Here is a 16,444-nt window from a genome sequence, read left to right as displayed (position 1 = left end):
TCAGATAACTGGCTACAATGATTCTAAGCACCAAGTTGCCTGAAGTGCCGCTACTCTAAAGCTTGGCTTATATAGTGGCTCTACACCAAGGTGCCTCTGGTGCCTTTTTCTCTTACTGTGTCTCTCGTATCATCTATATGTTTCGATGCGCGCGAGCGTCACGCACCCCAATAAAATCTACGCTTAACTCTTTCACCGGTGCTCTGCTTAACTATGATTTAACATATACAGGTATCCATCCTCACCCTCTTTGGAGATTTTATGCCGCATTCCACGAATACTGCCTACGATCTTCCTTTTGTACGTGAACCAGGCTTCCGGGCACGGCTTCAAGATGTGCGAGTTTGAGGTGATGAAGGACGACTGCACCGCTATTGCCACTGATCCGAATTACATATTGTGCCTGTATCTGTGAGTCTATTAATCAAATACTACGCGACAACCTTTTCTGTAAACCATGCGAGCAATGAAATGGGTCACATTTGGCAAGACGGTCTTACTGCTTTGTTGAACAAAGCCACTTTTGAAAGAGAGATTGAAGTTTTCGTTTCAGGCGGTGGTATATTTGTTTGTTAGTTTTTTTTTTTTGGCCCCTCGGGCTGCAGTCCAGATTCGAACTGCCCAGGTTGAGCGTCATGGCCGTACGAAATTAATCACGGCAATGATGATAAGCATGAAGAGAAGGGATGTTGTCGTTATGAATGTGCTGCAGTTACTATAAAAGACGTTGTTTTTTGTTGTTGTTGTTTTTGTAACATTATGAATGCACCCCTAACGACCATTTCAGCTCAATACCAAATACTTTACTAGGCATATACATCCTACTCCGAACATTCGTCTTCGGCGGCGCGCCTACTGCACCAAGTTCTCTCCTGGCGGTTTAGACGTCTTTCCGCGCAGAAAAAAAAACAACATAGTTTTGCTCTAAAAATGTTTAGAGAACAAGCTACCACACATATTGAGCAAACACTAGCATCGACCGAACAGTCTGCAGCAGGCCCTTCATCACCGGTGGCAGATGACTAATAACCGCGACTTCCATGGCCAATAGGCGGCGCCCCCCACCACTCCTTATTAAATGCGGAAAAACCCGAGGTTCTGGTCATTCAGCCGTTGAAACTGCGCCAAACCTGTCCGCGCCGAGGCCATTCTATTGTCGGGGAATGCGATCTATTCCCCTTGTAAAGCATTTATCTATACCATGAGAAACCATGTGACAGAAGGAAAGGAGAGTAGGCGGGTAGGTCAGAACCTTGAACTCTGGTTGGTACACGCAAAGGCTAGCTGCCGTTGTCTCTGCCAAATGTCTCCTTTCAATCAGAGTGAACAAGAGCGTGGTCTGCCCCTCCCGCAGTGTCTCGGGTTCGAGCGCCTGACGACGGTGTTCGGAATTCGAACACGTCTGGACAGTGAGTAGAGACAGTGGCTGCTTGCTCTTGTGTTTACCCACTAATCGTTCCAGTCAAAGCTCGGCGATCTTTGGCGTCCAAACGCGCGTCCACATCTCCAACTCCTTTTCAGTTTCTCACTCCCCTACCCCGTTTCAGCGGACCAACAGAAAAAGGTACGGCTCCAGCGAGCCAATTGGGAGTTTTCGTAGACCGTTTTCACTACTCCGCGACGCTCTCCCGCAACGGAGACGCCGCTAAAGCGCATGCGCGCCGCAGGCCTTGACTGGAGAGTTTCGGATCTCCACAGGTACCTTGGAATGAGAATAACTAGTAAACTACTTTGGAACCAGTATATAGATGACATAGCTAATAAGGCCAGGGGAAAATTGAATACACTTAGACGCACCTTAAAATTTGCGGATAGCGAAACAAATAAGACTGCCTCGTACGACCTATACTGGAATGCGCTCACACAGCTTAGTACCCGCACGTACCAGATGGGATTAATAAACTTGAACGCGCGCGAAAACTGGCTGGGAGATTTATATCTAAAAACTTCAGAGATACTGTGCCCGCGTCAAGTTTACTGGAACAAGCTGTAACCTCCATTGGAGGTTACAGCGAAACTAAACAGATAGAGAAATCTATATTATTCCATTAATGCATCTTTAATTCCAATAGGAATGGATACATTGAATTTTCAACAAAAAGTTCGTCTAGACTAAATCGTAGTAGGACTATTAAACAGCATAGCACTAAGCACGATGCCTTCAAATATTATTTTTTTCCTCGGGAAATTGATGAATGAAATTTTTTGTCAAACGAAATGGTAACGCTTCCTCCACTTGATATTTTTGTTAACGTAGTCGCTTCCGACACGAGAAAGTGCTCGTAAGCACAACACACCAAGTCAATGTGTAACCACCCCTGCCATTGCTCACAGATGTGAACCGCAATATTCTGTAAAAAAAATTTTTTTTTTTTTTTTAAATTTCTTGTAGCGGGTGGCGTTGCGGGACGGAAGAAACGATCTACGAAAGCTCCCTAATCAGAGCTTCGGAGCGAGACACGTGCCAAAGTTTCGTCACGCATCGTTGGAGGGCACTCTTTTTGTAGAAATCGATCACGTGCTTCGCTCGGTAATTTTCATTGTTTTGGGGAGACCGTAGCGCTCTGCCTTTGCTAAGTTAAGCCGACAAGGAATATCCGCCTTTCAGAAGTATCTACAATTTTTATGAGCTCAATCAAAGCGGAGGTTCAAAAATAGCTTTGGTAAAAGTTAAGTGTTAGCTTTGCTATCAAAATAATCATACTCATAATTTTTATTTGCACAGTTTTATTCTTATTCTCTAGGGAGCGCGCGAGTCATGTGCTATCTAAAGACCCTTCATGTTGTAAAAGTAGCGCAAGGTGCGTCGATGCACGAGGCACGTGCAACGTGCAGCCTTTGGGAAGATAATGGCTGCAAAGCGCAGCACTGAGCGAGATTTCAGACGCCATGAATTTCCCAGAAGTGGCGCGCGGGCACGTGTCTCGAGCATTTCTAGAACAATGAATGGCGCCACTTTTCCCAGGATAGAGGGGCTTAAAGGGATACTGAACCAAGGAATTTGGTGTCCATAATAAGTGGCGCACGTTCTTTCCACGAGCCAGCAGCCGCCGGTGTGCGCGAGCACAGGCAACAAAAATGACGTCACAGACCTCCATTCGTGGTTGAGATGACAGTGAAATGTATGGGCTTCGGACCAAAGGAGAATAAAGACAAGTTTTTCATCTACACAGTGGTGCCTGGTGTAAAAAGTAAGCGATGAATTGGTCTAACAAGCACGTAGCTTTCACTTGTAGAGATGAAAAGCCGGTCTTTATTCTCCTTTAGTCCGAAGCCCATGCATTTCATTGTCCTCTCAACCGCGAATGGAGGTCTGTGACGTCATTTTTGTTGCGTGTGCTCGCGCACACCGGCGGCTGCTGGCTGGTGGAAAGAACGTGCGCCACTTATTACGGGCACTAAATTCTTTGGTTCAGTATCCCTTTAAGTACTATCGGAATATGACTCCACGCGATCGCCTTTATTTCTCAGTACAGTAGCGTCCGACGAGACATTTGACACCACACCGCACCTCTTACCTTCTAACGAAATCTGAGCTGTCATTACCACTTTCCCGAGGTCACTCTCTCAGATGAACACACTGCTGAAATCGCTTTGCTGCTTCCCGCTTGAGAATCATATGAACGGCTTCAGCAGAATGCCTCGGTCCCACGGAGCTTGAGCAGCTTCGATCGGGCCTCGCGGGATTTCCCGCGGCGCCCGACAGTCGGCGCTCCGTTCTCGTTCCTCAAAGCTCCGGGGACGCCGCATCCAGAGAAGGAAAGAAGCAGTGGAGTCCTTCCCCTCTTCCGACCTGTTGCTAGCGCTCAGGATCTTTAAAGGCATCTCCCTAACGATACCCCAGTGTACTCAAACGTGTATTCTGACGGAGCTCCGAAGGGATAAAAACCCGAACTCTCTACTGCACTTCTCAAACGTATGTGCAGGGAATTGTTATTGATGGAATTGGCCTCTTTTCTGGGGGAGCAGCGGCAGCGAACACTTAGCATATCTTTAAGTTGCCATACTTCGCCTCTTAGGGTCATTCATCTCGCAGCAGCGTCGCGGATCCGGGGGCCTCTCATGTTCGCCGATTTACTCCGAGTTTCTCGTTTCGCCATTTTCCATCATGAGTCAGCTAGTGTTTCCGTCGGCACGCTGCGAACTCGAGCCCCACCGAAAGATGCTTCTCCGATTTCCGGCGGCTAACGATGATGGCAGGGACTCGAGAGTCGTCCCTAATGACTGCAACTCGGGAAGCTCGGGACAAAGTGTCGTCGAAGAGCATCTTCGCCGCCATAAAGACGGCAGTGGTGCGCAATGAACTACCTGCTCCGTACAATGAAACGTTTCTCGTGGTGATTCAGGCACATTCGCTTGGAATCTAAGGAGGCGTATTACGGTGTATTACCGCGCCGTATCGCATGGCGTATAATTGCGCTCCAAAACAAAAATGCGGTTATACACAATTAGTTCAGGAGTCACACTCACGAGTGTAAATTTGCCAGAAAGTTACACCAACCTATTTGTTATATTTAGGATTCCCTGTTTCCGGAATTTATTTTTCGTCAAATTTAGAGGGTGTTTTTCGGAGTTAATTTTTTTACGAAAATTCGGAGTTTATCGGAATTTAATTTTCTTTGATTTTCAATTTTCCGAAATTCGGAGTTTAATTTCGCTGTGTTTCTTATTAAAAATAAATAAATAATATCCGGGTGTAAACGTATGCTAGACAAAAAAAAGTGATTGTATCAATTAATGTTTTCGTCAGTTGTGTTTGGCGTTACTGCCATTACCACTGGCAATACTAATTTATCCCACGACAAAAGTTGCACACAAGTGTTGCTTCAATAAATTTCGATGCCTTAAAATCAATAAACTCCTGAAGGTAGTTGCTGGGAAGCTTGCATTCATTCCAGACTACTCCATCAACCTACCGCGCGGCCGCGCGTGGTAGAGCGGTAAAGGATAGAAGATTCAAATGGTCCGTCTTCCCCACTTTATGCAATCTCTATGGTCCATAGCTTTCACTATCACAAAAACACAACTTCTCCTTCCTCTAAACCACAAATAGTATGACCTAAACCGTAAACATAAATATTGACTTTTGTCGTAACCCGAAAGTACAATGACCTCTTTTCCTGACCAAAATTTGAAAGATAAGTGTGGCGGCATTTTCTTAAAACCATTGACTCTACGCGCGGATCGAACCATGAATTGTAAAATACTTGCGTGCGTGTGTGTGAAAGGGGGGGGGGGGATGCTGGCACATCGAAATTTTGAGTTTTTCCGATAAATCAGTATTTACCAAAATTTTACCGGCGCGTGTTTTTCGAACTTTTTCGAATCTATCCAAAAACACGGAACCCTAATTTATAATTAAAAATAATTATCACGCGTCCTGGTTGATCACGCGAGTTCTTTTCATATTAACGACATTAGGATCATACCTATGTTTCTGCCCTATAACATATGCCCACGAGTTGATTTTACCCAATACCACCAACCCCCGCAAAAATGTTTAGCCCAATGACTGTGCAGCGCATGAGATATTCAGCACGCCGGGCGTTAATGTAGGAAGTAAGAGTTACAGCGAAATATGTGTGAGGCGTCAATGAAGTAGATAAAACCGATGGAAGATATTGCAACGCACTTCCGGTGTGTGGTAAACGTTGGAAATATTATTAAGATCGCCACAAACTAAGCGTTACCTTCTACGCTTGCAACGGATTAACAGCTCAAAGAGAGTGCGCAGTGCCTCGGCGATGCACATAATGCCAAACGTGCTGACCATGCAAGAGAGTTGCCGCAGTTTATCTTTCGCGAAGGTGAACATGGAGTTGAAGAAGTGACGGAACAAAAACTTGCGCTCTATTAACATAGCCTATCTCTGAAACAGTTGCGATATGATCGATCTCGATTAAGTTATTCTACCCTTTCCATGTCTCGCCGCAACTGAGTTCTCGGCTCACTGGGCAGTTTCACCGATGACACCGGAGGGACGGTTGGATCGGTTGGAACAATTGTGTAAGAACACTGATTACTAAGAACAAAATATTGAAAAATGGTGGAAAAAAAAAAGACTTGGACTGGTGTTGCTACATATAAAAGTGAATGCAAACGACTACCCAAAGTGTGCTGCGATTGACAGCGATAGCTGCTGCATTGTGGCAAGGAAGTTGAAGAAGATTCGCCTTCAGCCTGCGTGCTGCACAATGTTTGTAATGGGTTCTTTGCTTTCAGCAGAATTGATGTAGGAGACGTGTGCGAGGAGATGTGTGCTTTGGTGGAACGATTGGACGAAATGTTGCATGTGCTGGAGAACGGCGCAGAGACGTGCTCTATATTTCATCTGAAACGGTCTTTCAGAACGGGGGCACCCGCTATCGCGCCAGCGGTGGAAGAAGCTAGTGTATGTAATCGAGTTGTTTGGTAGAGGCGCGGAGCGCTTTTACACAGAACAGCTCGTGTACATACTTTGATACGGTGGCTGTAGGGAGGCAAGGGTTCAGGGAGCGTGGCCGCACTGCGCGAACACGTGCGTTTTTCGGAACAGCGGCGGCCTACAGGAAAGAAAAGGGCGGGGGGGGGGGGGGGGGGGGGGGGGAGCGGGAAAGGGTTTTGTCGTGTGTTCGTTGAATTAAATTCGTTAAAGTCATTAGGGCTAAAACTCGTTAAATGTTCTCTTTGCAGTTGCAGTCGTGTCTCATTAATATTGACTCCGTTACTACGGACACCCCTCCTATATATATCTGCAAAGTTCTTCGGGACGAACTGGATAAATACAAGACATGTCTTTTTAACTCGGTATCATGGACCGCTCACCCGCAATTTGGTGTTTGAGGGAGAGGCGAATGGGAGGGGATGGAATGGGGGAATTGGCCTTGTTGAATAATTAAATTATGTTTGATATTGAGCGCGATAACTGCGCGCTCACAAAGAATCATAGGGCCACTTTGCTCAAAGCGTGATTATCTTTTTCGATGGTCTATAATCAACTGCAGCTCCTGGGATCAAGCGGTACCTAGAATAAAAGTGAGCCTAGTTACACTAGTGCTCTCAGCTGTCGTTACGCCAACAATCGTTGGCATTTCCCATCTGGCATTGAGCTCAATAAAGTTTTCTGGTGTTACACGGTACATAGGCCTCACAACCCTTGTTGCGATGCGTGTCAAGGGACACACTTGAAGCCGAAAGAAAACCAAAACTGATGTCACATTACCGATTTTTTTAAATGATGTAAATTAATTATATGCGCACTTTTTAATCATTATTAACGTTGAAAACAAAATAAAATAAACTTAATTATTTTTGTTTTTAGGCTAAAGAATTGATAATCAGAAAGTTAAACAGGAATTCAAGCAAGGGACACATAACGGAAGTCTAATCGACACCTACAGCCCAATGGCCGCCTTCGCCGAGCTTTGGCCAACGTTAGACTGTACTACAAAGAACGAGTGGGGATACCGGAGTGCTATTTTCGGTACCTCCGCATGTGGAAAAAAACGGCTAATCCAAGCCACTTCGCTCGTAGCGCCCTCTTGGGCGCTAGAAGCGAAGTGTTTCGGATTAGCCGCTTTTTATGAAAAACGTGGTTCATTCCAACGCCAAGCTCGACCGGCACACTGGTCAAGGTCATAGAAACGATAGAACGCCGGACTATATTCTTTATACAACCTAGACGTCAGACGTCATGTACATAAAGTCACCGCGACCTGACTTGTCCTCACAACGCCATGCGACATCAGGACGACGCCTTGACGTCAACGTCGTCATCGACATTGCCAACGTGCTTTGCACGACATCAAGACTGCGTTCTGACGTCATATTGCGTTGAAAACTACGACGATGACAACGTAGACATTGATGACGACGACGACAACGTCACGGGACATCAAGATGACGGCGTCCTTGGCAATGCAACGTCATAAGGACACTTGGTGTCAGTTCGTTGCCGTCGTTGTCTACATGATGCTCGACGTCACGAAGACGTCCCGACAGCATCACAACGTCGACGTCATCGTTGACGACGTTACACGACGTCAAGATTTCGTCGTGACCACGCTTCGACGTTGATGCTGGCGAAGCCAACGACGTTACACGCCGTCAAGGCTTCGTCGTTACGTTGACGTTAACGATGACGTCCGGACTACGTTAAAGACATAGCGATGTTTGTCGCTGCGTAGGGCGTCGACGTCAAGGGCGGCATCGACGACCACGTCCACGTCACCCTCGATCTGGCGCGCGACGTCAAGACCGCGTTACAACGGCGACTTCATGTCGCGTAACAACGTCGTCCTCAACCCGACGCGATGTCACGACCGCGTCACGACGGCGACTTGATGTCGCCGAACGGCGCCGTCCTCGACGCGACGCGATGTCACGACAGCCTTACGACAGCATCTTGGTGTCGCGTAACGTCGTCGACGACGACGTCGTGGCGTCGTTGTGTCGTGGTGCTTTCACGTTACCTCTGGCGTCAAAATCACAAAAAAATACAATATAGCCCCTAAGGGGCTATATTGACCATATAACCTTGGCCTGTGTCGTAGCCCGATCGCATCGAAGGTGGCGCTGCGATCAAAGGGGCTTGGGTCTACCTGATCGCTTTCCACATTTTGAGGTACAACTGAAAGCATGACCGGAGCCTGTAGCTCGTCCCACTCGTTCCTTCTAGTACAGTCTACCAACGTTACTAGATTACTTCAATAAACCATTTGCAAGCATCGAGGAGAATGCAGGGATTGGTGCTCCACGCGCCAGACGCGCACGCCTTTCCTGTATAAAAGATTCGAAGTAAATAACCAAAATAAAGTGTTCACGAACGCGCGTGCAGGATGCCATTTGTTTTAGGTACTTGCTTTAGAAAAGTTACTACTGCTGAGGCCAGCACGTGCAGTGCGTGGAGCACCAATCCCTGCATTCGCCTTGATGGTTGGGTAATATTACTGATCTCTATTGTAGTAGGTAATATAGCAATAGATCTATTGTGGAACTCTTGAGCAAGGGAGTACCGCCCCCTCACTCACTTCAGTCCGCCTCCCGTCGTTTGAAGCGCCATCTAAATTTTCGTTTCACAACTCTGTGTTCTATAAAGCAGGCCCTGAACGTCATCTAGACGCTGTGCTTCTCTGCAACACAACTGCAGTGTATTGCAGAGAATACACTGCAGTTGCCATAGCAGCCCTCTGGCTCGACAAGCGACGGGAGGCTGAAGCCCCATTCATGTTTTAGAAGTTTAGCGAAAGGTAGGTCGATGCACGAGGCACGTGCGACGTGTAGCCCTTGGGAAGATCATGGCAAAACAGCGCTATGGTAACAGCGCAGCACTGAGTTAGATTTCAGACGCAATGTTCTTCCCAGAAGTAGCGCGCGGCACGTGTCTCGAGTATTTCCACAACAATGAATAGCGCCACTTTTCCCAGGATAGAGGGGCGCGAGTCGTGATGAGTGAGGGGGTTACTGCTCGGTGCAAGCAGCGTCAAGCATGGCGCCACAAGTGGTGCCCCATGCGTGCAAGCGCGTGCAACGCGCGGGTGAACGTAGCTTTAGCAAGCTCGTCATCGCACGGGCGTGCCTGCTCGAGCAGAGACATGGCGGCGGACAGTCGCCCAGCTTGCAATCGTCTATAAGCAGTTCCGTAACTGAGCTGATTTTATAACGTTGGCTTTGGCTTACCCGACGTGCCGAGATCGTTCTAGCCGCAGCTCTGGCCCCGAACCATACTTTTTCCGACACTATTTGCTACTATGATACTTTCTAGATACCTCTCCCAATCCTTCGCAATAGTAAGTGCTTTGCTGGCGCTGGCCAAGGGCGGCGATGCGGCGGACGCTGCCATCTTTAGCTCTATTAGGTCGAACCCCCATCAGGGAACTGGGCTAGTCGAGCTCAGTTGGACTAATTCATCGTTAGCGGCTCAATGACAGTTGATGCCGCCGTGTAGCTCCGGCCGATTTTCATGAATCATGACGATACGCGGCCGATTTTCCTATTAAAAGAGCAATCAAAGATCGCAACACACTGAGGTCACCTCTGGCGATGGGATGAGCATGTTCCGGAACCAGGACCACTGTCAGCCAATAGTAAGCGAAGGATCCTCGACCGGTGGAATCGCGGAGTGATATCTCGAACGCGCGCGGCTCGTTGGCCATACAGGCCGGACTACGATTCAACCCAGCGAGCGCGCGCTCGAGAGCTGACGACCGGACACATCACTCGCAAAAGACAAGAAAAAAAAAGAAGTGCGCTGTTTATTGAGACGATCATTGCAATTTTATGTTCCCTCCCTGCGAAAAATTTACAATTTTCGACTACTCTTATTCCCTTTTACCATCTACGAAAGCATAGACATTTTGTAATAGCAGCGTTGGCAATCTCAAAGAAATGTCGTGTTTTCATTGGCCGCATGTCGTCCTGGCTGCCGGAACAATGCCCCTCCTATCACCGGAGAAGACGTCGGTATGTTCGATCTTCGATTTCTTTTTTTTTCTTTCTTTTTAAATAGGGAAATATGCCGCAGATCGTTATGATTTATGGAGTTGTAGAATGCTGAGAGCCCGCAGGGTGAGTAATCACATAAGAAACCTCCTTCAGGTACTTTCCAGAGCTCTAGTGTAACTGGGGTACTATACACAAAAGCTTACAGCTTTATTACTGAACAGTAGCTTGAGCCGTTTTGAGGCTTTGAGAGTAAGTAAAGTAGTTAAACAACTATCTATGAACAGAGTTTTTTTAAACATAAACTTCCCCTTTTGACGAAACACATTACTGTTATAAAGAAAGTTATATAACTACACAGACTCATGCGATTGAGTACCGCAGAATTCAACAAATGTTTGCAAAGGTTTTGCACTAAAATATTGCGGTGCTTTTATTTATTCAACAACACTGTTCTAAGTTGTTTCGCTGTAGTTACCAACTTCCTTACCCTGTGATCAGCACGTTTCATCAGGTAGTTTTCCCAGCCAATCTAATACATACGTCGGCCGACTGCCGAGGTAGCTGACAATTAAATTAGGCTATATGTTCATATGCACAAGACGCGAGAATATCCTTCGGGATGAAACGCCGATATCAATATTACAACATTTGTGTTCAGGTTTATGGTCGTGATTAGATACGGCTGCCGATGTTCAGTGATTACTTTAACCCTGGGTATGAACGAGTTCGGACACTATAGACGCTTTGCAGGAGCTGTGCATGGACGCCGCCATAACTGACCTTCAGTTTTTGTTTCCTCTTATTCCGTTTATTTCACTTCATCATTACCATAGCAGGACAGGTTATTGCCATATTAGATTCGACTGTGTCCTTTTCTAAAGCATCGGCCTTTGTAGAGGATCGTAAACTACGGTTTCAGTTGCTCGGCATCTCGGTAAGACAAGAGAAGGTCAGCAATGGCGGCTGTAATTTGGCGCGTGTGTAAAGCGTCTATAAAGAACTTTCTACTTGAAGTCACTCGCTCGTTATGTTGGAATGTAGATTTCTGACCTCTGCGACATTCTCGATCTTATCGACATTTCTGCTTCTCACTGTGCAGCACCCCTTAAGCTTGCAGTACTCTCCTCTGAGATTCTGTGAATGTCTAGGCTTTGTTGCCTTGGTCGATTCTATATTATAGATATTTTTCTGCAGCTGGTATTATTCGCCGTTCATCCTTTATCACTGAAGTCTGCGTTGGGAGCTTCATTGACCAGGTCCTGTCTCTCGCAAGGTCTCCCAAGGCTGCTGTTGCAGTCCGTTGTCCTTACACGCTCGCCCCAAGGACACCGACAGATCGAGGAACAAACCTTTCAATAAATAAATGCAAGTTTTCAATATTAATTGTTTCTTTAATTCATTCAATCGCTTATTTAAATATTTATTTATTAATTCGTGGGATTGATGGCCGTGTTTGTTAACGCAACACAACTCGGAGCGCGTGGAGCGAAAGCTCGACTGCAAAACACAGGGACCCAGGGTTCACTCCCCACCCCTGCCCGTTTCGACCTGGATGAGCATCGTACCGGCGTGCCGTCGCGTATCACTACTGCGTGATGCGCGTTAAAGACCCCAGGCTAGCGGTTGTTCTGCAGTGGCTAGATTTCTCATCTACAGCTGAGACACCAGACGCCCACTCAGACTAACTTCCTTATTTCTAAATATACACACAACACAATTATTGATTGATTGATTGTTTGATTGATTGCTCGATTAATTATTTAATTAATACATTCTATTGAGGTATCATGATATATGTAGCTCTTACCAAAGTCACTCACTTGAGGCTACAAAATAACTTCCACTCTGTTCCAAACTCGTTTAAGAATTTAAAAACTCGCTACTGACACCCTCAGCAGAAATAGCGGTTCCAGCTTTTTCTGTTCCTCCCCCACTCCTTCGCAATGACGTCCTTGAAACTCACAAATGTATAGATATATATAGCTTTTCTTCCGTCTGCAAACTTTTCCTGAGGTACCCGCAAGAAATCATTTAACGGTTTTGTTAACCAAGGTTTAAAATTTCGCCAACTCAACTCTAAATCCGCCCTCAGTATCCACAGACGGCCGCTTTATCGTTCACTGGCTGGACTTTTTATAATGGCCCGTCTTCAATCTCAGACACACAGCACCTTACATTAACACACTGAGCTGAGTCTGCCCAAAGTTGTGCCGCCCAATTTACGCCAACTCATCACTCACGTTTATCCAGTGTTTTCTTAATAAAATCATATTTTCTGCCTTCCCAAGTGTTTCAGCTCTTCGGGAAGGCAGCACTTCGGAAAGGTTTCAGTGAAGCAAAGTGTTTCTTTTAGCTTTACTAAATCAGTCCCTTGCCTCTCCGCCAACCTGTATGTAGCGAAAGTAAAGTTAATGCGCAGACCAGCTGTTGCAAGTTCACAGTGATGTAGGCTAACCTTATTAAACTGGGTTAGAGAAAGCCAACTAATAAACAAGCTAGAGACCGAAAAGAGGGAGAGACGACGTCTCAAACATAGCTTCTTTCTTTTTAACAGTGCCTGTCCGCCTCTTTTTTTTTCTTTTGCCTTTTGACGTTTTGATTGTTACTATTTCCTTACCTTGTCTCAAGTTAACCTACAGCGTGTTCCCCCCAAAAAATCTTGAGTATTTATTTTTCTTTTTTTTCTTTCACAAAAAATTAACTACTCGACGCTGAGTCTGCGTCCCAACGTTGCACTAGTGGACCAGACCAGGTGCTAAGGTTCGAGTGCTCGCGGTTGTATGGTACAAAAGTCATAGGTGATTTTGGGAACTTTTCAATAGAGAGTATTCACTGGCGGCCATAGCTGTGTGCGCGAATGCTGAGCGCGTTCTGATGGCCAGCTTCCACAGTTCTTTTGCAACGTGCATTCCGCACCATCAAGATTGCACGTTTTAGCAGGCTATTAATGTGAGCTCCTTCTGAGCATGCGCTCTGAACAGCACCCACAAATATGGCGTCCAATGAATGCACCCTATCGGAAAATTGTGGCAGACGAAGCCAAGGATAACATGGAGCTGTATGGCGTCAGTTGCATGGAACGGGTCCTATTTTCCCATTGAATAATTGAGTAAATTATTTGTAACCTTTCAATACGATAACTGTTAGTTCTGAAATTGGGCATCTGCTCTCGACCGCTAGGGTTACATTTGGATGGAGCTTTCGGCAAGTTTATTTTTGCGGCGAAAAAAAAAGTTCTAAATTATATTCGCGGGGGCACGCTGTACACCACTTTAGGCCGACTCTTTTTCCTGATCATTTAAACTAAATAATACAACCAGGAATTTTGTTTTGTTGCATTTTAGTGTTTTAATTTTTTTTATGCAATTGGAGGCTAACGTCACCTCACCGTCAGTATCGCAATCTTCGAGGACCCTATCAAATTTTCGGGAAGCAATTCTCATATCTGTAACCAACGCTCACACCTTTTTATTTTACTTTTTTTACGCCTTATGGTTATGGAGCATATATAGGCAGTGCAAAGCTTATCACAAAGTTTTGAAACTTTTTCCAGCATTGTTCAACGCCACCACAACGATCATTGGTCCGTTAAGTGACGTGACATTTGTTTAAGTGACAGCGCCTCGTGCGCTCCGCCATTTTGATTCCGAAATCCGCATGAATACCGTTTGCAATTATTATAGCCATAATATTCGACTTTTTAGCGGTGCAAACGGTGTGAAGAAATCATCAGCGTGTTGTTTTGCCGCGTTGTGAACTATGCTTGAAAAAATGATGACGCAAAGCTCTTCCTTTTTTGGCATTTTTCGTCACTTAACAACGCGGCACTGTTAGCACGAACAAGCAGTCTCGACTTCATCTGTTTTTCTCTTAGAATCCTAAAGGCTGTCATCAAAACTACAAGTGTGGTCGAGAGTATTAAGTTAGGGCAGTAACCTCAGTGGTACAATTGAGTGCCTACCAGAATCCTTTCAAAGTGGCAAGCAAAAAAGCGCCGATGTCATGTTCCCACTAACAGTTTCGCGCAGTGAACGTCACATACGACATCGCTTCTAGGACCAATATGGCTGACATGTCGTTTCTCTGGCCCGCAGCCTATTTAGTGACTGTCGTGACGCTGTGTGAATTTAAGGAAATAAAAAAGAACGAATTTACGGGTGCAGGGCTAATGACTAGCCAGCGACAAACACTCCGTTGTTAACCTTTCGTACCCTAGATAAAGGACGACATAGATAAAAATCCGCATCGTAATTGGCTGTTAAGATCTACATACGGGTGTTAGTCGGAAAGCTCAGTTGGATACAGTTTTCATTTCAATGTGGATGTTGTGGAATACGGCATTCAGGGAGCATTCAGGCGTTTAGAAATGTCCACACGGAGAAAGCAGATGTTTCACGCGGGATGCTGGGAATACGACCGTCAGAAGGCTCCGTACCTCTTCTACCTAAGCTGAGAAGAACATAATACTGCAAGTACTCTTGAAATTGACACACTCTTTGCACGCCAACTGTCTCCGTCAAAGGAGAATTAAAGTCGCTGGCGCCCACTCTTTCTTCCGCGTTTATGTCGAGGCTGTGATTGCGTGAACCGCTATTCGTAGCTGTGCAGCGAAACTGTGGAGAGTTTTTTTTTTCTCCAGATGGGTGTAATGCCTTAGAGTTTTTCGGATATGGGTGGACATGGAACCCCACTGCGAACCTTTTCTAACTAAAATTCTCGTTTCGTGGCCAGTGTAATCATATAATGACCAGCGCTATATGTTAAATGACATATCATAGGAGCCTTAGACAGGGATGCCTCTTTAATGTGGACACATCCTTTCCCGTAACAAAAATCGTCCGTAATGTGAGTTGTCAAAAAGAACCAGATAAAAATGCACGTATTTTCCTAGTTTGTCCCCGAAAGTGGTGTCCATTAAGCGGGGTCTCTATATAAACGGGGTCCATATTAACGAGACATGACTTTATGCCGCCCTTTCAAAGTGCAAACATAAATATCTAAGAGTCTCTATAAATTCCTTGCAGATCACATTATGCGGAGGCCTTACAATGCGAATAAATAAATAATAAGGGAAAAACAGAGCGCGAACCTTCCGCATAAGAGACCGCCATTTATCATTGCACACCCATTTAAGTGTTTTTGTTCGGCTCACCAATATCAACTTCGAGATCCCTAGGACTGATTATTGTCGTCCACCTCGGGGAAACGGTTCGAATTTCTTTCCGCGTGCCCCTCCCGAATCAGGTTGCTAGGCCCGGGCCATCAAATGTGCTCCGTGGGCGGCTTTACTTCTGGCACGGCAATCGTTTCGAGCTGCAGCATCGCTACACTGCGCCAACCCGAATTTCCATCGCAGGGGCCTCGGAATTTCTCCTGACGGTCTATTTTCTCGTTTTCCGTTTCTCTTGCGCCTCGACGCTATAAACAAGAATAGGGGGAATTTCTAGGGACACAGGATGGTATTATATTTAAATCTATTATTTTTGTAATAATGTAAACCCCATTGTTATGAACATGTTTGTTTAACTAAGCTTTTGTTAAAAATCTAACTGATGTCTGTAGAGGGTCGACGTGGTTGGACACATGGAGGGCGTTTGCGAGTGCGTAGTACGACGGCCGCTCGCTACAGCCTGCCTGGTTTACCAGGAGATATGCAAAAACAGTTATCCAGCTGAGCTTGCCGAGTCCGTCGCTGGAAGCGCAGCCCAGCGAGCACTATATGAAGTTTCTCTATCAAATTCGCGCTTTCAAATACCGCCAACCATTGTTGTGGAAACGCGCAAGACACGTGACAAAAGCCGCTCATTAAAGCCCCTTCGTCTTTTAAGATTAGCGCAAGGTGCGTCGATGCACGAGACACGTGCAACGTGCAACCTTTGGGAAGATTATGGCGGCACAGCGCAGCACTGAGCTGGATTTCAGACGCTATCATAGGCGTACCAACCGGGGGGGCAAGGGGGGCGCTTCCCCCCCCCCCCCCAGTTCTCAGAGTGGGGGGGCAAGGCATGTGTTTTGCCCCCCC

At 46.1% G+C, this 16,444-nt stretch overlaps 1 protein-coding gene across 1 annotated transcript in view; it reads right to left on the bottom strand.

Annotated features, from left to right (window-relative positions):
- Positions 1–16,444, bottom strand: part of LOC8042322 (delta-sarcoglycan) — a 130,495-nt gene that overhangs the window by 30,433 nt on the left and 83,618 nt on the right. The window lies entirely within an intron of this gene.

Source organism: Ixodes scapularis, unplaced genomic scaffold, assembly GCF_016920785.2.
Source record: "Ixodes scapularis isolate PalLabHiFi unplaced genomic scaffold, ASM1692078v2 PGA_scaffold3__209_contigs__length_174095766, whole genome shotgun sequence".
Lineage (NCBI taxonomy): Eukaryota > Metazoa > Arthropoda > Arachnida > Ixodida > Ixodidae > Ixodes > Ixodes scapularis.
The sequence above is the reverse complement of the archived record's forward strand: the minus strand, read 5'-3'. Positions and strand labels throughout refer to the sequence as shown.